The sequence below is a fragment of the Piliocolobus tephrosceles genome, chromosome 7 (genome assembly GCF_002776525.5).
Source record: "Piliocolobus tephrosceles isolate RC106 chromosome 7, ASM277652v3, whole genome shotgun sequence".
NCBI lineage: Eukaryota > Metazoa > Chordata > Mammalia > Primates > Cercopithecidae > Piliocolobus > Piliocolobus tephrosceles.
The window spans coordinates 145,784,007-145,809,690 of record NC_045440.1 but is presented as its reverse complement, the minus strand read 5'-3'; the positions used below and the strand labels follow the sequence as shown (position 1 = coordinate 145,809,690).

Sequence of the window (25,684 nt, the reverse complement as noted above, 5' to 3'; positions counted from 1 at the left end):
AGGGGCCAGGAGTGGTTTCTTCCTATTCCTGAGACCTGTTCCACAGTGCGGGCGGCCCACAAGTTATTCTAATGACCTTCTACTTTACTGTTTTGAATAGTTTAAGTAGTTTGACAATTAAAACATGGCAGGAAGCATCCAGTAGAAAGTGTCTCTATCCCTGGCTGGCCAAGCCTTCGTCTCCACAGCAGCCACTTTTGTGAGTTTCTTCTTCTTTTTTCTTTTTTTTTCCTTTTTCTTTTTTTCGAGGCGGAGTTTCGCTGCTGTTGCCCAGGCTGGAGTGCAATGGTGCAATCTCAGCTCACCGCAACCTCCGCCTCCCAGGTTCAAGCAATTCTCCTGCTTCAGCCTCTTGAGTAACTGGGATTACAGGCATGTGTCACCATGCCCAACTAATTTTGTATTTTTAATAGAGACGGGGTTTCACCATGTTGGCCAGGGTGGTCTCAAACTCAACTCCTGACCTCAGGTGATCCGCCTGCCTCGGCCTCCCAAAGTGCTGAGATTACAGGTGTGAGCCACCATGCCTGGCCTCTTGTGAGTTTCTTACACAGTCACGTGAAACATAAGGACGTTTTGGTCAATGATGAATCGTATAGACAAGGGTGGACCTGTAAGATTATACCAGCGCCGAAAAATTCCTGTCCCCTAGTGATGTCCTAATGGTCATGATGTTGTAGTGTAATGCGTTACTCACGTGTGTGGTGATGCTGGTGTAAGCAGACCTGCTACCCTGCCCATCATCTAAAAGTTCAGCACATATGCTACATAATACTTGATAATAAACACGTTATTGTTTTGTGTAGTTATTATACTTTTTATCATTATTTTAGAGTGTACTCCTTCTACTTATTAAAAAAAGGTTGACTAGGTATGGTGGCTCACGCCTGTAATCCCAGCACTTTGGGAGGCCGAGGTGGGCGGATCCCCTGAGGTCAGGAGTTTGAGACCAGCGTGGCCAACATGGCGAAATCCTGTCTACTACAAATGCAAAAATTAGCCGGGCATGGTAGTGCGCATCTGTAATCCCAGTTACTTGGGAGGCTGAAGCACAATAATCACTTGAACCTGGGAGGCGGAGGTTGCAGTAAGCTGAGATTGCACCATTGCACTCCGGCTTGGGCAACAAGAGTGAAACTCTGTCTCAAAAAAAAAATTAACTGCAAAACAGCCTCAGGCAGGGCCTTCAGGAGGTACTGTCATGGGATCCTTGGGGTGTCACTTAGACAGTTGGAAACCTCTTTGGACGGCGGTGCCTCTGCCTGAGTAGTGCTCACACCTGCTGGGCTTGTTCCGCTCATTCAGCCCAGCAGGCTGTGCTCAGCTCGTGCTACCAGCCCAGATCCTACACCTGCCAAGGGTGAACCAGGCGTGGATTAGTGAGGGGTGTGTGGGTGAGCAAGCATGGGTCTGGCCACTGTGTGCAGCTGGACACGCCGGCTGCTGCCGCAGGGTAGGCAACCCCAGGTGCTGGCACAGGTGCTGGCTCCTTGCCAGGCTGCGACTGGACCAGATGTACTGTAGTGGCTTCCCCTGTGAGCACCCGCGTCTGAACGAGGGGAACGTGGTGGCGCTGGAAGCTTGGAGACGCCAGGAACTGCAGAGCCCCAAAGAGAGTGCCCAGCCCTGGCTCAAGGAGTTTCTAGGTCTGGGCTTCCTGAAGAGCTGCAGCTCTTCCCTCCTCCTCGTCGCCTGCAGTGTTGCGAGTAGGGAGGTGTGTTTCGGTCCCGTTTGTGTTATAGCTCTTTTAGTCATGCCACTAGGCGGGTCCCAAGTTCTTGTCCTGCGTCCAGGACAAATGAGATACACAGACAACTGGAGGGTGAACAAGGTGGAGAGGAGCTTCACTGAGTGACAGATCAGCTCTGAGGAGAGCCACAGTGGGTTGGTCCTTTCCGCAGGCAGGTCACCCTGATGAGTGTCCCGCGCTCAGTGGAGAGGAGACCTGCAGTGGCAGCTCCTTCCCACAGCTGGTAGTGATGACCTCTGTGTGAGCCTGGCTGGGTCTGGAGTTTGTACGGGCTCAGAAGGGAGGAAGTGCATGCTGATTGGTCCAGGGTGGCCATTGGTGGACCCAGGATGAGCGCCAGGAGTTCTTTCTCCAGGCTGCGGACTTCACCTGGGACCGACAGCCTGGCTGCCAGGTTTCCCACAGTCCCTGGCTGGAAGGTGGGGCTTCACTGGGGACCTTCCGCTTTCTGCCCAGGAGCCTGTTTGCCTCCAGCCACCGTCAGTCATGTCATCCATGGTGCCCAGCCCGTTTGTGCTGAGGGCACTTGCAGGCCTGTGCCGAGCCACCTTCAGGCCCCCCTCAGCCTCCCTCTCGTGCTTGTTGGCGGCCAAAGTCCAGAGGGGCCAAGTTGGCCGGGGGCTGGCATGTCAGCCCCTCTCTGAGTGCACACACCAGCCCTGTTGCTACAGAGCTCAGGCTGGGCTTCAACGTTGCTGCAGAATTGGAGCAGGCACTGAGAACCGGGAGAGGCCAGGCAGTAGGAGTAGGCACTTCTGAGCCTGCAGGGGCAGGGAGGCTTCCCAGGCCCCCAGGAGTGCAGGGATGCCCAGGTCTGCAGCCATGGCTGGTAGGGTGGAGCTGTGCCCAGGAGTGTGGGGCTTCCGCCCCACCAACTCAGAATTGGGTGGACTCCCGTCTGTTTCTGGCTCTCACTGGCTCCATTGAGTGCACAGCCCCTGCCACATCTTCCCCGCTGCAGCCAGCATCACCACAGCGGCTGCTCCAGGCGGGCCACCGCCACCATCAGTATCCAGAAGACACTGTTATCCTAGGAGATGACGGTTCCGTGTGTGTTACTGCCCCTGCAGACCTTCCTGTGGGACAAGAGGTACAGAGGGAGGACAGTGGTATTATCATCCTGACCCTTTGTAGGCCTAGGCTAGCGTGTGTGTGTGTGTGTGTGTGTGTCTTAGTCTGTAACAAACAAGTTTAAAAAGTTAAAAACAGGAGAAAGCCTATAGGATAAAGATATAAAGATGGAAAATACTTTTGTACAGCTGTATAACATCTGTGTGTTTTAAGCTAAGTGTTGTTACAAAAGAGGCAAAAGTTTAAACACTTATAAAGTAAAAATGTTACAGTAAGCTAAAGTTAATTTATTATTGAAGAAACAAAAACTCTTTTTTAAGAGACAGAGTTTCACTCTGTCACCCAGGCTGCAGCACTGTGGTGCAGTCATAGCTGACTGCAGCCTCGACTTTCTGGACTCAAGTGATTCTCCTGCCTCCACCTCCCAAGTAGCTGGGACTACAGGTGTATGCCACCACGCCCGGCTTGTTGATTGATTGATTGCAGAGATGGATCTTGCTTTGTTGCCAAGGCTGGTCTTGAACTCCTGGCTTCAAGCAGTCCTCCTGCTTTGACACCCTCTCAGGATGTTGGAATTACAGGCATGAGCCACCAAAACTTAAAAAAAAAATAGTGTCGCCTAAGTGTATGGTGTCTGTTACAAGGTTCCCCGCAGTGTACAGCGTCTACTGTAAAGTCCCCCGTGGTGTGCAGTGTCTACTATAAAGTCCCCAGTAGTGTACAGCGTCTGTCATAAAGTCCCCAGTAGTGTACAGCGTCTGTCATAAAGTCCCCAGCAGTGTACAGCGTCTGTCATAAAGTCCCCAGCAGTGTACAGCGTCTGTCATAAAGTCCCCAGCAGTGTACAGCGTCTGTTATAGACACACAAATTCTTACTGTTGTATTACAGTTGCCTACTGCATTTCGTCCATTTGCCTGCCATCCAGGTTTATAGTCTGGAGCAGCAGGCGTTACCACATGGCCTGGGTGTGTGCTGGGCTCCAGCATTCGGTGCGTGTAGATATGCTCTGTGGTGTTTGCACAGTGAGGACATCACCTCGTGATATGTTCCTCAGATTGTATCCCATGGTTAAGTGAAGAATGACTGTTTGTCCTTCCGTAGCTTCATTATACATTCCAAGCAAACATAAACATTTCTTTTTTGCTTTTCCTGTCACAAGTCATGATGCTATGACACATTCCTGCACCTCGGATCCCTCCCTCCCTTGGCGAAGCGTTAGTGTGGTAAGTGATGTGGAGATCTTTTGGAATCAGTCCAGGGTTCCTTTCTTGTCTGTGACAGTCACAGAGGGTTCCATGGTGTGGATATGCTCAGACTGATTTCGTAGGCCTCTGTGGATGGACATTTAGGTGACTTTGGATCTTTTCCTGTAACAAAATGGATGGCCCAGTTCATATGCTGCTTTGCACATGTTTAAGTGTGATATGTGTGCAGGATAAATGCTCAGAACAAGTGCTGGGTCAAAAGGGCACACACTTTTGTGACTTTGACGTAGACTGCCAAGGTAGCCTCCAGAGTGTGCCACTGCATACGTCCACGGAAAGTTACTGACTCTAGACCCCATGCTGTACAGTAGGCCCCTTGAACTGAATCCTCCTGTGTAGCTGACATTTTGTATTAACTGGCCAACATCTCCTCCTCCCTCCAGTCTCTGGTAACCTCCTTCTACTTTTACTGCCACGAGATCCACTTTGTTAGCCTCCCCACGTGAGTGAGAACATGCAGTGTTCGTATCTCTGTGCCTGGTGTATTTGCTTCACATCATGGCTTACAGGATTCCTTTCTTTTCTTTTTTTTTTGAGATGGAATCTCACTCCTCGCTCGGCTGGAAGGCTGGAGTGCAGTGGCACAATCTCTGCTCAATGCAAGACCCACTTCCCGGGTTCAGGCCATTCTCCTGCCTCAGCCTCCTGAGTAGCTGGGACTGCAGGTGCCCGCCACCACGCCCAGCTAATTTTTTTTGGATTTTTAGTAGAGACGGGGTTTCACCATGTTAGCCAGGATGGTCTCGCTCTCTTGACCTCATGACCCGCCCATCTCAGCCTCCCAAAGTGCTGGGATTACAGGTGTGAGCCACCGCGCCCAGCCAGGATTTCTTTCTTTTAAGGCTGAATAACATTCCACTGTGTTAATGTACCACATTTTCTCCATCCATTCATCTGGTAATGGAACTTAGGTTGATTCCCTATCTTGGCTATTGTGAATAGTGCTGCAGTGAACATGGACATGCAGGCCTCCCTTCAACATTCTGATCTTGTTTCCTTTGAATATGTTTCCAGCAGTGGGATTGCTGAATGAGATGGTAGTTCTCTATTGAATTTTTGGAGGAGCCTCCACACTGTTTTCCATCGTGGTTGTACTAATTGACATTCCCACCAGCAGGCTGCAAGGGTTGCCTTTCCTCCACATCTTCACCAACACTGGCCGTCTTTGTCTTTTCGATGGTAACCATTCTAACAGATGTGAGGTGATGTCTCATTGGGTTTTAACTTGTATTTCTGTGATGGTTAATGACATTGAGCACCTTTTTTTATGTACTTGTTCACTATTCATACATCATCTTTTGTGAAATAACTCTTCAGGAGTTTTGTGGCTTTTTAAAATGGGGGTTATTTGTTTTCTTGCTATTGAGTTGAGTTCCTTATATACTGTATTTTGGAGATTTATACCTGTCAGAGGTATGGATTGCAAATATTTCTGCCCTCTCCATAGATTGTCTGTTTACTGTGTTGATTGTTTCCTTTGCTGTGCAGAAGCTTTTTAGTTTGGTGTAACCCCATTTATTTCCACTTTTATTGTCTTTGCTTTTGGGGTCATATTCAAAAAGTCATTGCCCAGACTGACATCGTGGAGGTTTTTCCTCCCTTTTCTTCTAGTTGTTATACAGTTTTAAGACTAAACGGTTGTCTTTAATCCATTTTGAGTTGATCTTGTTCATGGTGTGAGATGTGTCTTCTGTTATTCTTCTGTATCTAGAGAAGCAGTTTTCCCAGCATCATTTATCGAGAGACTGTCCTTTTCTCATTGTGAATTCTTGGAACCATTGTCTAAAATCATTTGACCATAAATGAGTGGATTTATTTCTGGGATCTCTATCCTGTTTCGTTAGTCTGTATGTCTATTTTTATGTCATCACCATGCTGTTTTGATTACTATAGCTTTGTGGTATGTTTTGAGTGAGGTTTTCTTTATCCTCAGACATTTTATCCTTTTTATTGTTGTTCCAAGGAATATTTTCTTCTGTATTTATCACATATGTGTGTGAATACTATTGTATTCTAAATATTAATTTTGGGCCAGGCACAGCAGTTCATGCCTGTAATCCCAGCACTTTGGGAGGCCGGGGCAGGCGGATCACCTGAGGTCAGGAGTTTGAGACCAGCCTGGCCGACATGGCAAAACCCCGTCTCTACTAAAAAAATACAAAAATTAGCCAGGCGTGGTGGTGTGTGCCTATAATCCCAGCTACTCAGGAGGCTTGAGGCAAGAGAATGACTTGAACCTGGGAGGTGGAGGCTGTAGTGAGCCAAGATTATCCCACTGCACTCCAGCCTGGGTGACAGAGTGAGACTCCGTCTCAAAAAAAAAAAAAAAAAAAAAAAAAAAAAGTTTTTTGTTAACTTACTGATTTTTTCTGTTGTTTTTTTAGTTCATTATCTTGGGTTTTCAAGGTATCTGTTCATGTTGAACTGCAGATAGTGATGGTTAGCCTTATCCTTTCCAATTTTATACTCTGGTTTCCTTCTCTTATCTATTTTTATGGACTAGATCCTTCAGCCTGATGGTAACTAATGGTGATTGTAGTAGGCATCTATTAGGAATGTCTCTGCTGTTACTCCATAAAGCAGAGTATGGCTTTGGATTGAGAAAGGTATGCTAATGAAGAACCTGTACTGCCTATTTTATTTCATATTTTCTTTTTTAAAAAATCAAGAATCATTATTGAATTTTGTCAGTTGCTTTTTAAAAACAATCATCTATGGGGTGACCGTATGATTTTTTTCCTGAAGACATATTAATATAATGAATTATACAAATGAAGTTGCTAATAATGAAATTAAATTCCTTGATTATACTTCACTTGGTCTGATACATAGTTCTTTTAAGGTACTGGTGAATGCACTTTTTGCTGGTATTTAATTGATTTTTACGTATTGCTCTTCATAATTAAGGTTGGCCTGTAATTTTCTTCTGTGTGTGCGCATTTTTTTGGTTGTGATATCAACATTATAGTTGTTTCATAAACATAATGTAGAAGTTATATTTCTTATGCCATTCTCTGGAATAGTTTAATAGCACTGAATTGCCTGGTGTCTAAAGAGTGGTTAGATTCCTCTGTGAAACTGTTGGGACCTGGTGCTTTTTTGTTTGTTTTTTGTTTTGAGGAAGAAAGTTCTTTTATGATTTTTGTCTTTATTATTTTCCCTATGGAAATTATTCTGTTTAAACTTTTTGGGATCAATTTTGTAAGTATTTTCCCAAACTATTATGAATTTCATCCAGTTTGTTAAATTTGTTAAATTTATTCATGCAGGCTTGAGTAAAATGATCTTCTGTGACTCTTTTAATATCTTTGGTTTCTGGGGTTATGTCCATCTCAGCTGCTCCTCTTGTTTTTCTTGGTTAGGTTAGTGAAGTTTCCATTGTTTTATTTTTTCTTCCAAGATTCACTTTTTGAATTTTTAAATTAAATAAGTGCCTTATTTTTCTGCTTTTTAAACTCCCTTGTTTTTGCTAATGATTAACAATCTCTTCTACTTTTCCACAGTTTATCGTATCCTTTTACTAAATGTCTGGTGTGAATGCTTGATTCGTTTTTTATTCTTTCAAACTTACTTTGTATTCAAGGGCTGATGCCCCAGTTTTGATGAGACACATTTTCCTTATCATTGCTCTTTAGAAGTTCTGCAGTTTTGGTTTGTATTTTCTTTTTGGTTCAAGAGTTTTTCAGGAGCAAGTTTTAAAACTTCCAGGTAGCAAGTCTTTGATTTCCTGATTTTGTTAGTATTCCAGCTTGAGTTGCATTTCGGTGAGAGAATGTTGACTATTCCCTCTTGAACTTTTGGGTTTCAGGAGGTTTCTTACCTTCCTAATCTGGAGTCAGTTTTCATCACTGTTCCACTGGGGCTTGAAAAGAGGATTGGTTTTTTGTTTTGGGTTACAGAGGTTTGATATGTACATCAATCACTTTTACCACTTTAATTGTGTTATTTAGGTCATGTGTAATGCTTGCTTAGTTTTTGTCTCTTGCTCTGTTGTGGACCAAGAGGAGTGAATTAATGTCTACCATTGATACATTTCGGTCTGTTTCTCCTTGTGGCTCCTGTGAATGTTGGCTGCTGTGTGATTTGTTGCATAGCTATTTATAACTATTATATTTTTACTCTGAAGTGCATGCATTAGGATCAAAGTGCCCTTCTTTGTCTCATTTCTACTTGTCTGACTGTAGGATCATGACTAGTGCTTTCTTGAGTTTGTATCTGCTTGGCATACCTTCGTGAGTTACAAAATTTTAACTCTACTGCATTGTTTTAAATGTGTCTCTTATACCACGTGAAGTTAGATTTTGCCTTGTGATTCAATCAGAGAATCTTTTTTTTTCTTGCCTAGTGAAGTTAAACTAATGTACATTTATTGATAGATCAACTACATTTGACCTCAGTTGTGTTGTGCTTTGTGTGTGCATGTATTGTTAAGTCTTTTACTCTGTGGTCCATATTCTTTCCTTTTTAAAAATTTTAAAGAGTTCTTATATTGAAGAGAGTCTATATGAGATATTATAGTATCTCATGTAATTCATAAATGCCTCTAACACTTCATGTTGAGAGGGACCATTTATTAGGTACGTTCTGTGATAGCCAGAATAATGTTCTCCCATTCCCCTGATAGCCACGCTCTAATCCCTAACACCTGTCAACATGTCATGTTACATGGCAAAAGGGTCTTTGCAGATGTGATTATTGGGTATGGATCTCAAAGTAGATTGATTATCCTGGATTACCTGGGAAGGCTGAATTATCTGAGTCCTGAAAAGCAGAGAGCATTCTCTGGCAAGAAATGAGAGCTATGTGGTGAAGGGGGATGTTAGAGAGGTCCCAAGAGTGAGAAGGATTTGCTGGCCCCTAGATGCAAGGACTTTAGGGGCTAAGGGTGGTCCCCTGCCAGGAAGGAAACAGGACCTCAGTCCTATAGCCACAGGGACCTGGATTCTTCCTGCAATCCGAGTTATTTTCCCAGTCTCCAAGCAAGAACATGGCCCAGCTGGACTTCTGACCTACAGAAGCTGTGAAAGAGCAAATTTGTCTGTTTTAAGCAGCTACATTTGTGGTGATTTCATATGGCAGCGATTGGAAACTAGTACACCTTCTATGAGTAATTACAAAATGAATGTATTTTGTTTTCTTCCTCCCATCACCAATTTTCGATGACAATAGTACCTTTCTCAGTGTTTGCCTTTATACTGTTAAATCTACATGTATTTCTGTTGCTGAAATGTCAGCTTTAAATGATATCCTTTGACTCCAGTTCTTGCTAATGAGGTGAGGAACTAATTGTTTTACCTCACTCCCTCTTTTCTCATTCCCCTCCTAGGTGTCATCAGTTGAGTCATTACTCCTAGTCAGGGCATATCTGCATTCTGTTCTGTCACCACAAGCTCATGTTTGTTTTAGTCTTAAATCTACTGATAAATAAATATATTAATAGTTCATGCTCATTGACAACCGTTTTGATGGCGCTTCCTCTGTCAACTTTTGATTGGCTGAGGTTTGTCTTAAAGTTGTTTTTTTTCACAGTGGTGGGTGGGAACAGTCCCTAGGTGCCGCATATTCAAAGCTGTGGCCTCTTGGCTTGTGGGATGGTTTGAATGTTGCTGGAGCACTTGGTTTGGGCCTCCATCCTTCCAGCGTCTTGGAGGTGTCACTGCATTGTCTTCTGACCTTGAATGTTGTTTCAGAGGAATCTGTGGCCTGGCTGGTTTTTCCTCCCTTTATAAGTGATTTCCTCCCTCCCTCCCCTCCCCACCTCCCTCCCCTCCCCACCTCCCTCCCTTCCTTCCTTCCTTTCTCTCTCTCTTTCTCTTTCACCTCATTTCATTCACTTTTCTTGTCTCTATCATTTGTGATACTTTTAAAATCAGATTTTTTTGTTGTTGTTGAGTTGTAGGAATTCTTTACTTATTGTGGATGTTAATCCCTTAACAGACACGTGACTTGCACATATTTTCTCCCATGTTGTGAGGGGCCTCTGCACTCTGTTGATAGTGTACTTTTATGTACAAAAGTTTTTAATTTTGATAAAATCTTGTCTATTTTTTTTCTTTTCTTGTCTTTGCTTTTGGTGTCAGTCATAACTAAGAAATCATAGCCAAATCCAATGTCATGCACATTTTCCATTATGTTTTCTTGTAAGAGTTTAATAATTGTAGCTTTTACTTTTAGGCCTTTGATACATTTCATGATAATTTCTGTGTGTGGTTTAAGATGAGGATCCAACTTCATTCATTTGCATGGGACTATCCAGTCTTTCCAGCACAATTTGTTGAAAAGATGATCCTTTTCCCATTGAATAGTCTTAGCATGCTTGTTGATGATCATGTGACCATATATACACCAGGGATTATTTCTGGGCTCTTTTTTCTATTCTGTGGGTCTATATATCTGATTTCATGCCCTGCCATACTGTTTTGATTACTGTAGCTTTGTAGCATGTTTTGAAATCAGGAAAAATGTAGCCTCCCAAGTTTTTCTTTTTCAAGATTATTTTGGCTATTGGGTTTTTTTTTCATTTTAGAATGCATTAGTTTTTTTCTGGGCCAGCTCCTTGTAAGAGTCCTCACACCTCCCTTCTCAGAGAGGCAGGGGATGGGGATGTAGGGGATGCAGTAGCTTTCCAGAGGCCCCATCCTTCTCTTGCAGCCCTGCCATGGAGGCAGACTGCACATGTGGCTCTCTTGGTGACTCCATGTGTGGTCCCTACTCTGCTGCTTGGGTCTGTTGACTGTTCAGGAGGCTCCTGACGCCAACCCTTCTCACCCGGTTCTGTTGCTGCTGCTGTGACAAAGAAAGGCGTTTAAGTTCTGGGTCAGTGGCCATGCTCAGGGAGCATGTTTCTACAGGTGCTGCACTGCACCCCTTCCACCGCGAGTGCCGCTTCACTCCTTCCTGCGTGGGTCTTGCCTGCCCTCTCTGTTCTTGGTCGTAGCCCTCACTTGTGCTTTTGGGCCTACAGATTGTATTTATTTCCTGTTTTTTCTAAAAGTGAAGCTTGGATTTTCAAACTTTTTGTTAATTTGGTAGCAGTGGTGGGGACATTCTCCTTGTTGTTTTAAGGTGATTTCTAGAAGGAAATAGGAAAAATATGTATGTAGCTATACTTACACGCAAGGTCAGTTTTCTCACCTTGATAACCTCCTAGGGTTGTGAACATTGAAAAAGAAAGTGTTCCAATGCCTCTTGTGGTGGCTGCACACAGTAGGCACTTAGCAAAGGCACATCCACACTCCTGCCCTCTGCCATGACAGTAGGGCCTCCAGCCATGGCAGGGCTGAACTTGAGGGTGGGGGAGGGAAGACCCCAAGAGGCTTTTGATGGCTGCACACAGTAGGCACTTAGCAAAGATGCGTCCACACTCCTGCCCTCTGCCATGACAGTAGGGCCTCCAGCCCTGGCAGGGCTGAGCTTGAGGCTGGGGGAGGGAAGACTCCATGAGGCTTTGGTGGGTGTGGACTAGGCTCGTGGGGGCAGCTCATGGTCTGTGGCTCTCAGCACCGTGGACAGTACCTGGCCAGCTGTGCTTGGGGCCTCCCACAGAGGATGGGTGTCTGGCATTTGCATTCTGTCCTGGGTGGTGCCTTGTCTCTGGGCCTTGAAGTGGCAGCATTCTGTTCTCTGGCCACACGTCCTACGCAGCCTCTGTGCCCTGCCCCGGCCTGTCTTTCTCCAGGTCTCTCTCAGCTGCTGCTGACCAGCCTGACCCTGGGTTGTTCTCCACTCACACTGACCCCTGGTCTTCCTATCTCCCCTCCCTTGGGTCCTGTGGCCTGTGACTCCACCCCTGTTTCTGAGGCTGCCTGTAGGAAAGCCACCTGCATGATGGGACTCTTCTTGGTCCCAGGTAGAGCTAGGGCCAGCCCTTCCCTGCCCTGTTGTGGGTCCCTGTGCCTTTCTCCAGAGAGGGTCCCCACTCTTTCTTGAGGCCCCTTCCCTGCTCCTCTGCCCTCCTTTCCTCCCAGAGCCTGCTCCGCTGGGGCTGTGCTTCCAGCACAGTGGTGAAGAGCCTGCACTTCAGGCCCTCACCGCCTGCTGCCTGCTGCCTCCACCCTGGACGAGGGCCGGGCCCACTCCATGGTTGATCTCCAACTCTGTGATCTATGAAAGGACAGAAAAGTGCCTTCCGCACAGACCTGGGAGCTCACTGAAGTGACGGCCACTGGCTCTAGGCAGGGCCTGCCGGGCCCCTCCTCTCCTGGAAAGCTGGCCTCTGGTGAAGTGAACAGCCTCTGGAGTGAAATGTGCCTGAGTGGATGGGGTCCATGGTCTCCTCCTTATGGCTTGAAGGTGACAGTGGGTGACCCTCCTTCTCTTGGCCACCCCATGGCTGGACCTTCTCTCTGCCAGGAGGTCCCAGCCTGAGGGCACAGCATGACTCCTGGGCTGCGTGCAGCTGCATGCAGGGGTGCTCCCTGCCCCCTGCCCACATGACTCAGGTGCTGGCATCTTGCTTTTTGCTGCTGCCATCCTGGGAAGAAGGGACTGGCGGGCAGTGTAAGCAGCAATGGGCAGAGGCCGGCCTCCTGGGGAATGGTAGAGGTTGGGGTGGAGGCAGCCCTGCAGGTGGGGGAGGGAGAAAGGATGTGTGTTGCTAGTGTTCTGACCACCCATTTGTGCCATTAGCGATCGTTGCTTCTCCACTGCTGATTCTGGGTGTGGTCTACGAGGTGCCTGGGGGTGCCTGGCTGGCATTCTGCTTGACATGGAGTTGAAGTTGCTATAACAACACTGATTCATGTAACTGCAGCTCCCCAGCTGGGCCCTCCTCCTCCTCTGGCTCTCTGGCTCACACACGAGCACACACGCTCACACATGCCACTCGGATGCACATGCGCAGAGACCCCACTCCATGCGGAGGCTGCACAGGGCTGATGCTGGCAGGGGCGCGTGGGCCTGGGCATGGCCAGGCCTCCCCCACCGAGCATCTGGCCTGTGTGTGTGGGGGGGGTGTCAGGTACCCATCAGAGGAGGAGGTGGCGGCCTGCTCACCGAGGGGAGGACTGGGCAGCGTCTGAGAGTGGGTGCGGGCATGAGCCGTGGCCGTGACTCAGTGTCTCCCACACGCAGGATGAGCTGCGGCACCCGCGGGTGCTGCCTGTTCCTGATGCTGAGGCGGGCAGGGCTTGTCTTTTGCTCTGTTAGGGGCTGGCCCAGGACGCCGAGCTGTGAGCTGTGGGCAGGTGACAGTGCTTGCCCAGGTCATCGGGGGTTGGGGACTTGCCCGCAGCCTGGGGCCGACACTCCCACTGAAGGAAACCGGAAGACTGTGGTTTGCCCCGCGCTGCTTCTCCTGGTTTAGGTGTGTGGCTCCCCTGGGTGCTGCCCTTCTTCCGCCTCACACCAGACCCCTCAGCACTGCTGGGCGCCTGCCTCTGCTTCTGGGGTCTCCCAGCAAGGGCGCTGAGCTCCAGGACACACTCCTGCCTGTGCCACCGTCCGTGAGCCCACCCTGACCTCCACCTTTGTGCTTGGTGGGGGGGCACTGATAGGTTTTAGCAAGGGGAGGCCCCGCTGGGTGCTGGAAGGGAGAGGCCAGAGGCTCCCCTGGCACTGACAGGAGGGCGTTGGGCAGCTCATTTCCCTGGACACCTGCTGCCCGGCCCTGGGGTTTAACCCTTCATCCTGGGACCTTCACAGAGTGGGCAGGTGCTGGCCGTATGGAGGTGGCTGAGATGTGGCCTTGGGCTACCCCCGGCCCACAGGGGCCTGGGCTGGGTGGATGCTCTGGAGACAGTAGTTTCCCTGGTGCTCCAGGAGTCAGGGAACAAGGGCAGGCGGATTCCCAGAGGAGCAGCTTCTGGCACTGACTCTGAAGATGATTTGGAGCCCAGCAGTTGGGCCAGGGCAAGGCCCTCCTAACCCTGATTGCCTGCTGAGGCCTGGGAAGCTGTGTGCCTGCTTCGAGTCTACAGTGCTGGGACTGAGGCTGGAGCCAGGGACTTGCTATGGGTGACGCTGGGAGGCCAGCTGTGAAGGTATGTGTGCAGGTGCATGCGTGTGGGGGGTAAGGGCGAGGAGGGAAGGGCATTGGAAGATTTTGCAGCATTTGCCCCCCTTTATTATTTCTTAAAATGACTTTATCTCACCTATCGTTCCTTGTAGAAAACTCAGACCACACCTCTCAGCAGATGATGTCAGTGGCATCCGCTGTGGGCCATCCTGGTGGCCACTCAGACTTTCCTGGAGCACTTTCTCCTTGCAGTCTTTTTTCTGTTACGGGCATTTTACCAAATTTCAGCCTCATCACACAGCTTGTTTCCACACTTGCTGTTTCCCCCTGAGGGAGGCAGGACTGTCCTCTGGGCAGGGGACAGAGGTGGGGGCTCTGCAGGGAGCCCACAGTCTGGCTGGGGAGCCCCATGGGGGGGCTGCTGTGAGAAGTGGGGTGTCCTGGGCTAGGTGAGGGCAGGGTGGGGGTTGGGGTCAGGATGCTTCGTGACAAGGGCACATTGCCTCAGGGTCTGTCCCCTCTGCCCTCCATGCAGTTTAGCCCGAAGGAGGCTCCACGATGCCATGAGCCTGTCCTGGGCCCACAGAGCCTCAGGTGTGCATCCCAGCTTTGCCCTCCCTGCTCTGTGGCCTGCTGCTGCTGTGTCCAGTGGTACCTGGAAGGAGGAAGGCGCCGTTGGCTGTGGGTGGGACCCCGGGCCCTGTATCCACCTGCAGAGGGCGAGGCCCGGCCTCCCCATGGATGTGCTGCAGCTCTCCTTGTTCTTCCGTCTGTCTCCGTTTCTGTCCTGTGGTGTTGTTGGGAGATGGGAATGAGTTCAGTGCTTAGGACAGTGCCTGGCAACATGGTACGCCTGGACAAAGCTTGGCCTCGATGTCCACCCACCTCCACACTCTCATTGTAGTGACTTGGAACTCCCAGTGCAGATTTGGCAGCGGGGAGTACGCGGGACCCACGTGTTCACCTGCCCTCTCCCTCGGCGTCAGTTCTCTCCTCTGCTGGGGACAGCAGCACAGGAAGGTGCTTCAGACCCTGGGGAGAGGGGGATTAGATGCTTCCTTTCCTTCAGGGACCACAGAGCCCTGCTCGGGATAAGTGCCTGCTGAAGGCCGTACATCTAGCCAGATTTGGGTGGGTGGCACTCAGGCATCCCCAGGCCTTGCCAGGCCTACGTCAGCAGCCTGGAGCCCTGGAGGCTGAGGTAGGTAGCCCCTGGTCCCACCTGTAAAGCTGGAGCCCTGAGCTGGGGCCCTGTACCTGACTTGGGGGTTTGGGCGGAGCACTGGGGGCTGCGTCTGTCTGGTGGGGTCTCTCTTCTCTCTGGTGTGGTCTGGCCCCTCCCCGTCAGGCAGAGAAGGGCTTTCGAGGGTGTGGAAGTACCTGTGGCACGGTGAACCCTGGAAACTTAAATAGGAAATGAAGGTGTAAGGACGAGTGGGCCTCCCCGCCCCGTTCCCCATCTGCCCCCGGCGGGAGTGGTGTTGGCCGTGTTTATTTTAGAAGTTGTGAAACTACTCTCCTTTTTCCCAGACACGCACCTCTGGGCAAGCGTAGCTCATCAGCTGTGTGCGGCTCATCCCCCTGCTGGCTGGCGTGAGTGCGGCCTGAGTGCAGAGCTGCTGCTCGCTGGGAGGGCGAGGTTGGGGGCATTTGAGTCTGGGGGTTAGGAGGAGAGGCAACCCCGGGACGCTTACTCAGAGGTGTGGTGCCCACTCTGTGGTGGATGGTCTGTCCTTGCTGGCAGCAGCCCGCTGAGGCGTGCCCACTATACAGATGAGGAGACTGATGCTCTTAAGGCTACATCTGCTGCCGAGGCGCTGAGCTGGGGTGGGAGGACGTGCGTGAGCTGCTCCGATCTGTGCTGGTCGGCTGCGGGCTTGGTCTCTTGCTCTGAGGGTCCTCTGCAAAGGACCAGAGTGGTGGAGTCAAGGCTCATGCCTGCTGTCACATCTGGGAGAACTTTACTCTTAGCATTGTAATAGATCTCCTTCTAGTCTTTTGGCTGCACAAGTGCACACATTTCGAGCGTGTGTAGTTAACACACAGTAGGACACACAGCTCCCCAGTGTTCGTGTGAGGAGTTTTGACAGCTGCCTTTGCTCATGCCACGAAGGTGATCTTCCACCCCAAGAGAGTCCCTTGTGCCCTTCCCACACCTTTCTGAGTTCTGTCACCACATGTGAGTTTTGCCTGTTCTAGAATTTCCTGTAAATGGCATCGCACAACACGACTGTCTTTGGCCTGGCTGCTTTTGCTTCAGTGAACTGTGGGTGTGGCGTGCGTGCCTTCTCCCTTGGGATGCTGAGCGGTGTTCCCGTGTGTGAACAGACCAGGCTTTGTCCCTCGTCCTGGGCTGTTGCGGTGATCAGCACAAGGCTGCTCCGACCATGGTGTACGGGGTCTTGGGGCCGCACATTTCCAGCATGTAAGTGCTTGGGGGTGGCGTGGCTGGATCGGGGACTGCTTCGTCTTTATCAGAAAGGACTGCATCGTTCACCGCACGGATCCCCGTGTGGGATTCCTGTGTGACGCACATACACGCAGCCCTTCCACTTCGGCATCTCTGAGCACTTACCACATCACTGAAGACACATGTTTAGAACCTGCTTAGAGTTGCTGCATATTATATAAATGCGTAGCGTGGTTTGTTTATTTATTTATTTATTGCTGAGTCTTTAGGGCATTTCTAGCTCCTTGATTTTTGTTTACAGGGCTTCCAGCTTCTGGTAGTTTCTGTCTGGATTCCTTGGAGCAGAGCTCTGGGGGTGCAGTGAAGGGGGGTCCCTCTGCATCATCATTTTGCAGGGGGCTGTGCTGCTTCACACCCCCACAAGCTGTGTCTGAGGCTGGAGCCCCTGTCATGCCCCCAGTTATGCACCAGCACTAACCCGATGGCAGGTGCTGGCGTCCTCTGGCTGGGATCAGCCTTCCTGTGATTCTCAGGTTATTTCTCATGCTGCTAGGGCGCTCACCTGCCTTCCTGCACACTGCCCTGACTCAGTTCATGTTATGTCTGAATGTTTTAAAAATGAATTTGTAGGAGGGCCTTATTTATTAAGGGTAGCAGCCTTTGTCACGTTTGTTGCAAATGTGTTTTCACTTTATCTTTTGCCTTTTAATTTTGCCTATGTTGCATTTTAACTTACAGAAGCTTTTTTTTTTTTTTTTAGTATGCTGCCAAGTCTGTGTTCATGTGTGTGTGTGGATAACGTTGCTTTTGTATTTGGTAGATGTTTTCTTTGGGGTTGCCTTAATGTTTTACTTTTGATTTATTTCTAAGTGATGCAGCCCTTTAGTCGGTCTGGGATAGATCTTGGGTGACTTATGAGATGAAGAGCTGGAGTATGTTTTGTCCCGGGTCACCCACTGGTTTGTGGGACACTGGATGAGGAGTGTCTGTGGAGGACGTGAGGGGACGTGCTCTTGGAGGGATGCACTCTGAGGATGCTGCCACATCCCCCATTGACGGGGAGGTGGCAGGGTGGGCACAGCAGAGAGACTAGGACAGGAGGGCAGGCCTGAGGTGTGGGGCTCTGCCAGTAGCTGTCCTCTGCTTCCCATGTGACCTCAGGAGTGCTTCTGTCTCTTCCTGAGCCCAGGGTCCTGTGTGGCTCTCCCTGAGCCCAGGGTCCTGTGTGGCTCTCCCTGCTCTGCCCAGGTTCTGCTGATCCGCCTGAAGCTGTTGGCCCGGGGGAAGGGCGAGGAAGGGCTGGCCTGTCTGCAGGGTGTCCACTGGTGGCTTGGCACACGCTTCCCTTGCACTCTGGGCCCCGGGTCTGCCACTCGGGGTTACAGCCCCCATGCCCGGGCCCTGGGAGTCCTGTGTCTGGGCGGGCCCTCCAGCTAGCCTTGTCTGTCTGCCCGACACCTTCTCCAGGCCATGGAGCCTGTCACAGTCCATTCGTGTTGGTGTAACAAATACCATGAACTGGCTGGTGACAGACACTCATTTCTCATGACTCTGAAGGCTGCAAGTCTGAGATCAGAGTGCCAGCAGGGGTGGTTCTGGGGGCCCTCTTCTGGGTTGCAGGCTGCTGACTTCTCGCTGTGCCCACACATGGTGCAGAGTCGGTTGGAGCGCTCTCAGGTCCATTTGACAAGGGCACTCATCCCACTAATGAGGGCTCTGCCTCATGACCTGTTCACCGCCCAAATGCCTCACCTGCTAATGCCATCGCCTTAGAGGCAGGATTTCAAAGTGGGAACTTGCAGAGGACGTGAACATTCAGACCACAGCAGGGTTCACTGGGCTCCAGGGTCGCCCTTGCGGTTCTCAAGTTCCCCTCAGGGGAAAACAGGGCACCAAGACACATGTGGAGTCTCCCTAAGTGAGACACACCCTTGTCCCCTTCTCACCCCCTCAGTAGCCCTGCAGGGTGCAAATTGCTCCCATACTTTGGATTATATGGATATACTCAGAGAGATGGAGCGACTCTGAGGTTGCACGCAGGTCAGGGAGGAGTGGACTGTGCAGTCCGCAGTCTCTGCCAACTCTGCTGGGACCATGTTTTCCAGGTGTTTATACTGGCTGGTCCAATCTGTGAAGTCTCCAGCACAGGGACCTGTTGTACACATGGACCTGGAGGGGCAGCCAGAGCTAGGAGGCCCTGCCCCCTGCTTTTGCCCACCTTCTTCCTCTCTCCTTGCAACCTGCAGGCGTCCACACATCTCTATCAGTTGGAGCCCCAGCCTGGGCCTGCACTGGAAGCCGGAGCCTCATGGGAGCCGGCCAGGCCTGGGAGCAAGCAGGTTCTTACTGCTAGGAAGCCGCATCTTCTAGGCCTCAGTTGCCATGACTCGGGGTCTCTGTGCAGCAAAGTTGGCCCCGCAGCTGAGTGCTGGTGGCATCACAGGCAGGATTTTCGTTCTCATTAAACCATTTGCTTTGCTAATTGAAGGGTCAGACCTTTGAGAGAGCATGCAGTGTGCACTGTGGTAAGCTGGATGACGGACTTCACCGGGAGGTGCACCGAAGGCTGCCCAGTGGGCTGAGCATTCAGGCAGCTGCTACCAGGCCTGCCTGGCGGGTCCCCTTGGAGCCGAGGAAGCTGGCACCTAGCCCCAGGGCCTGTCCTGCCAGGGCCTGCCCCATCCTCTGCCAGCCCAGCTTCCTTTCCCTGCAGAGACTTTGGGACACACCCACACTGCTATGACCACCATGTGTGGCGCTCCTCACCTGCCACCTGCCCTCCCCCAGGGCACCGCTCCGCTGCTGCTCTCTGTCCAGCACAGACCAGGCCCTGGGTGTGCACCCCTGTTCTCAAGGGGCCACATGCAGATGTCCGCCGTGGGTGCCAGGAGCAGCTGGGAGACTGCCCCATTGTCATGGGCACTCAGAAGCAGATGTATGGCTTGTCCCTTGCTGTACCCCAGTGTTCAGGACAGAACCGGCATGTGGCAGGCTCGGAGCACACTGTGACCAGTGGGGCCACCCCCGTGGAAGGTCCACTTCTGTCTGCGTACTGTGGTCGAGTACTGTGGTTGAGGTGTGGTGACCCTAAATTTGGGTATTGTCTTTCCAGCAAGCCTATCTCCTCCCTGGAGAAAGGGGACAGGAACTAATGGTGCTTGAGCACCTGCCAGGTTCTGTCAAATGTGGATTGGTTTGGTAGCAGCAGTCGGATGTGTGTGGGGTCTTCCCAGGGCAGCTCCGAGGCCGGCGCCTGTTCCCCAGGCTGAGCTGAGTTCCTCCTTCCTCCGCCCCAGCCCTTCCCTGCCCCACTAGTTTCCAGAGCCTTCTCAGAGCCTCTTTCCCCTTTTCAGATGGTCTTTGTTTGAGAAAACTCTCCAGGGGCCATAATTCATGCATTTCCCACTCCTTTTTTTTTTTTTTGAGACGGAGTCTCGCTCTGTTGCCCAGGCTAGAATGCAGTGGTGCAATCTTGGCTCACTGCAAGCTCCACCTCCCGGATTCACGCCATTCCTCTGCCTCAGCCTCCCGAGTAGCTGGGACTACAGGCGCCCGCCACCATGCCCGGCTAATTTTTTGTATTTTTTAGTAGAGACGGGGTTTCATCGTGTTAGCCAGGATGGTCTCGATCTCCTGACTTTGTGATCCGCCCGCCTCAGCCTCCCAAAGTGCTGGGATTACAGGCTTGAGCCACCACACCTGGCCACATTTCCCACTTTTAAAGTGATTTGCCTGGAAGCCAAGTCCCCAGTGAGTGAACTTTAGTCTTTTTTTTTTTTTTTTCTTTTTCTTTCGTTTTTTGGGACTGGGTCTCCCTCTGTCCCATGCTGGAGTGCAATGGCACGATCTCAGCTCACTGCAACCTCTGCCTCCCGGGGTTCTAGCGATTCTCCTGCCTCAGCCTCCCCAGTAGCTGGGATTACAGGTGTGGACCACCACGCCTGGCTAACTTTTGTGTTTTTAGTAGAGATGGGGTTTCACCATGTTGCTCAGGCTGGTCTCAAACTCCTGACCTCAAGTGATCTGGCTGCTTCAGGCTCCCAAAGTGCTGAGATTACAGGCATGAGCCACGTCGCCTGGCCTGAACTTTAGTCTTTTCATTTTTTCCCTCACTGACGCCTCCTGGAGACTTCCCCTTTGCTCCACACACACAGTGTATTACCTGAAGTCTGCGGTGTTTCTTCTTGTCGATGTTTTAATTCCCTGGGGGTGCCGCTGGCTCTGCTCTGAGCCCTTTCTCCCCGGCTGTCCCTCTCCCTGCTTCCCTCCTCGCCTGCCTGCTTCCCTCTCTTGTGTGTGCCCACTTGCCTCTGTCTGGAGTGGGTAAGGCCATCTTCTTTGATCCTGGAGGTCTGGGTCTCACCCTGATGGGCAGCAGCTTCCGCCGTCCCTCTCCCTGCTTCCCCCCACACCTGCCTACTTCCCTCTCCCGTGTGTGCCCACTTGCCTCTGCCTCGAGTGGGTAAGACCGTCTTCTTGGATTCTGGAGGTCTGGGTCTCGCCCCGATGGGCAGCAGGCGGGTCTCTGGTGGTTTTCTGTGCTCGGCCCCTCCTTGCCTGACTCACTTTCTCTCTCCTGTGGCAGGCCCCCGTGTCAGAGGTAGAAGGAGGAGTGGGGGTGGGGGCATCACAGAGAGCAGGGGCCAGCGTCCGTCAGCTGTGGGATGGTGGGGTGGTCTCAGGGTCCCGTGGAGCTTGTAGGCCTGCTGGGTTTTCTTCCTGGAGGATGCCAGTGAACTCCTCTTGATGTTGTCTTTGATGCCTGTGTCCTGGTTTCTTGGGCCAGGTGGGGTATTGGTGGGAGTCTGGATGGGCCCTGCCATCCAGCTCCTGGCCTTCCCGGTGGGAGTTTCCCCAGCCTCCTCTCTCACAGCCGCCGTCAATGTGAGGCTCAGCTGGACCTTTGAGACCACTCAACTGCCCTTTGAAGGTGGCAGCACGGCTGGGCCTGAACCCACTCCCATGGCCGTAGCCCAGGTGGCACCCTGCAGCACCTTCAGAGACCAGATGGTTTTCTTCCTAAGGGAGTTGCGCCCAGCTCCAGGCGGGGCTCACATGCCTGCTGCCTGGTCCTGCGAGGCCTCTCTTCCTCTTTTTCTTCTCGTGACACCCAGAGACAGAGGCTGAGGGAGACACAGACACAGTCCGAGAGAGAGGCACCCACTCAGGGGCCTCAGCAGACAGGTGACGGGGGAGGCCTAGGACAGGCTGAGGGGTAGGATGGAGGGGCAGAGGGAGGGAGCGGAGCAAGCAAAAGCATCCAGAAGTCAGGGGCGGGGCCTTGGCCAAGAGGCCACAGAGGAGGCCCGGGGGGAGTCTGTTGGGAGAGGCACAGCAGGGAAGGAAACGGCACTGGTGGGGTGGCCTTCTCAGGAGGGGCCCGTGGGGATGTTCTGGGTCCTTCTACGTATGTGAGCTCAGCTCATCCTCCAGCATCGCTGTTAAGGCCATTTCACGGAAGAGGGGCACAGAGGCTAGGGAACGTGCCCGGGGCCACCCAGGCAGGAGCCCCTTTGCCCCCTGCTGCTCACGTGAGGGGTGAGGGAAGCCAGCACACTCTTTCCACCCCGCAGCCTCTGTGTGTCCCTGGGGCCCAGTTTCTCTTCCCATCCATCCAAAGCCAGTGGGCCTGCCCTTAAAGAGGGGGTCCATCCTGTGTCTGCTGTAAGGCTGAATTCATGGTTATCCTCCGTGTCCCAGCCCGTCCAGCTCTTGCCTTCCCTTCTCCCTCCCACTCATCCTTCGTTGGTTTTCTCTCATTCTTCAGCAAGCGGTTGTGGGGCTCTTCCCGCTCTGCTACCAGATGCCAGCTCCCAGGAGCCAAGGCTGCAGCGAACATGCCCAGGGCCCATCCTGCGTCTGTTGGGCTGCGGACCTGCGGAGTCAGGCTCCCATGGCGGGTCTTTCAGTCGAGCCTCTTCCCTGAGATCAGATCCTGTGTTCAGTTGCCCATACTGTGTTTCCAGTGAGTGGCTTCTCAAGGTTAGTGTCTGCCAAGCAGAATTCAGAATCCACCACCTCCTCTCACGGCCTTCGTCTCCTTGGTTGATGGCAACCCTGTTCTTCCATTTGCTTCAACCAGGGTCATCGTGCATTTCCTGGAAAGGGCCAGACTGTAAATATGTTGGTGTTCTCCGGCTTCAGAGTGTCTGTTGCAGCCATCCAGCTCTGCCCCATGGTACAAAAGCAGCCCATAGACAACTCATGGATGAATGGGCGTGGCTGTGTGCCAGCAAAGCTTTATTGCAGATGAGGCAGAGCGCCTGTGGGTTGTTGTTTGCCAACCCTCAGCTTAGGCTAAAAATGTTGTGTTCATACTCGTTTTTTTAGAGTTGGCGTTTAGCTCATGTGTGGTAAGAGACACCTATCTTAAGTATGCAGCCTGACGAACTGTTGCAGGTGTGTCCATCCCTGGGACCACAACCTCGATCCAGAAACAGAGTGTTTCCAACACCTGCAAGTCAGCTTTGTGCTCCTTTCCAGCCCAGTACCTCCTCGCAAGGGTGGCTGTGATCCTGGTTGCTGTCGTGGTTAATGAGTGTTGTCTGGTGGTTTTTGTGATGTCAGCCTTATTGAAGTATAATTTATATACAATAAAATTTACTCTTTCAAGTGTGCAGTGAATTTTGATGAATGTATACAGTCGTGTAGCACCACCACCGTTAAGATACCGGACACTTTCACTACCCAGGATGTCTTCCCTTGCCCCCTGCAGTCCATCCCTATGCCCACTCCTAGCCCCTGGCAGCCACTCACCTGACTTTGCTTCCTGCAGGGTTTTTTTTCCCCCCCATTCATGGAAGAGTCTATGTATTTGGTATTACTTCTTTAAAAGTTTGGTAGAATTTGCTCTGAAGCCTCTAGGCCTGGAGTTTTTGTTAATGGAAGGTTTTTAACTCCCAGTTCAATGTGTATTTAATAGATACAAGGCTATTCAGGGTTGTGTCCTTCAAGGAATTTGTTGATTTCATCTAGGTTGTTGAATTTATGGGCATAAAGTTGTTAGTAATATTCCCTCATTATTCTTTAAATGTCTGTAGGATCTGTGATGATGTCCTCCTGTGCCTGTGAGAAACAGCTTTGCCAACTGAAGTGTAGTGTTTTTATACGGTTCCTTTTGCTTTAGTCCGACATTTCCAGTCAGAATGCTGTTTTCCAAAGGTACTTAGGTCAGCAGCTTTTTTTCTCTACTTCATTTTTGAAGACATTTTCATTGGGCATAGAATTCTGGCTCGCAGGTTTGTTGTTGTTGTTGTTGTTTTTCTCCTCAGCGCTTTAAAGATGTTACTCCATTGTCTTCTGGCTTGCATGGTTTCTGAGGGAAAGTCAGCTGTAATTCTTCATTTCTTTGCGGGCGGTTTGTATTCTTTCTTTGTCAGCTTCAAGATTTTTTAATCTTTGGTTTTCATCAGGTTGAGTATGATATCTCTACGTGTTTTTTACCTTTTTTATTTAGTATTTATTTTGCATAGCGTTCCTTGAGCTTTTTGTGGTAGTTGTTGTTTTTGAGACAGGATCTCACTCTTTCCCCCAGGCTGGAGTGCGGTGGTGCTTGGCTCACTGTAATCTCAAACTCCTGGGTGCAAGTGATCCTCCCACCTCAGCCTGCTGAGTAGCTGGGCACATATCATTGTGCCCAACAAATGTTTAAATTTATTTTTTATTCTTTGTAGAGATGGAGTCTCACTTGGTTGGCCAGGCTGGTCTTGAACTTCTGGCCTCAAGTGATCTTCCTGCCTTGGCCTTCCAAAGTGCTGTGATTACAGGCATGAGCCACCATGCCTGGCCTCTCTGGACTTTTTGGGTCTGTGGGATGATACTGTCTCAGCTTGTTGAGGCTGCTATAGCAGAATACCTTAGACAACAGAAATGTGTTTCTCCCAGTTCTCAAGGCTGCAAGTCCAGGATCAAGGTGCCAGCAGATTTGGTTCCTGTGATGGCCTATGTCCCAGTTCCTAGATGGGGCCTTTATCTGTGTCCTCATGTGGTGGAAGGGTGAAGGGTCTTTCTGGGGTGTTACTTATAAGAGCACTGATCCACTTCATGAGTGCTCCACCTCTATGATCTCATCACCTCCTAAAGGCTCCTCCTCCTAACACCTTCAGGTTGGGAGTTAGATTCCAACCTTGGAAGACACATTCAGTCTAGAGCGAATGCCTTTCATTCTTTCTGGAAAGTTCTCTGCCACTGCGCTCTCTGTCTTCACCATCTGGGATTCCAGTTAAACATTTGCTGGGACGTTTGATAATGTCTGGTAGGTGCTTGTCTTTTGTTTTCCTTTTTCACTTTTTTCTCTATGTTTTTGTTTGGGTAATTTCAGGTTGACTGACTTTTCCCTCCTGGCTGTGTTGCGTCTATGGCAGAGCTGCAGAAGCCTTCTTCATTTCCATCTGGTGTTTCTAATTATTGGCATTTCCCTGTGACCCTCTGTGAGTTTCCATTTCTCTGCTGAACTTCCCCACTACTCATGCATTTTGTCCATCTTTTCTACTGGGGCCTTTCACATAGAAGCCATAGTTATTTAAAGTTCCCTGATGGTTCTGAGGTCTCCTCAGTCCAGCTCTGCTAATTGTGTTGTTACTTGACAGTGGTTTGCTTTTTCTAATGTTTTTGTGCGTCTCGTACTTTTTGATTGATTTGATTGAGTTTTACTTCAGATATAGGACTTCAGACTGAGATAAATAATATTTATGCTCAGAAATGGGCATTCCCCTTATACTAGGCCATTTATGTGGGGTTGAGTCCAGCTGGTCAGGGGTTGGCTTGGATTCGGGTTTTGTTGCAGCTGTTTTAACCCTCAGTATATGACCTGGTTACAGATTCCCGTGGAGTTACTTGGTGTTTGGGGTGGGTGGGTGTTCCTGCCCTACTCTCCACAGCGTTGGGCTTCCTCCTGTGCTCACGCTGCAGATACAGAGGTGGTCTCTCCCCACGTTGTTTCCCCTCCTGCAGCAGCAGGTTCATTTGCTGGCTGTTGGGAGCCTGGCAGCCGGGTGACGGTTGTCTCATTGTAGCCTCAGTCTCAGGCAGGCCTGGTCTCAGGAGCGGGGGTTTCACGGAGACCCTTCCCTCTCCCTGCGGCAGTTAAACTCTGCTTGAATCCTTTGCTGGTCTCTAAAGGAGAGTGTTTTCTGCCTCTCCTGCACTCCTGTCATGGGCCCAGGAAGGTGTCCTGCCCCTTTTCCAGAGACATGAAGTGCTTTTTGACCCTTCCTTAGCCACTGTGGGTGTT

The 25,684-nt window shown here is 50.6% G+C and overlaps 1 protein-coding gene across 7 annotated transcripts in view; it reads left to right on the top strand.

Annotated features, from left to right (window-relative positions):
• The window catches only part of TSNARE1 (t-SNARE domain containing 1), a 133,199-nt gene that overhangs the window by 8,004 nt on the left and 99,511 nt on the right, over positions 1 to 25,684 (top strand). The gene's annotated exons all lie outside the window — the stretch shown is intronic.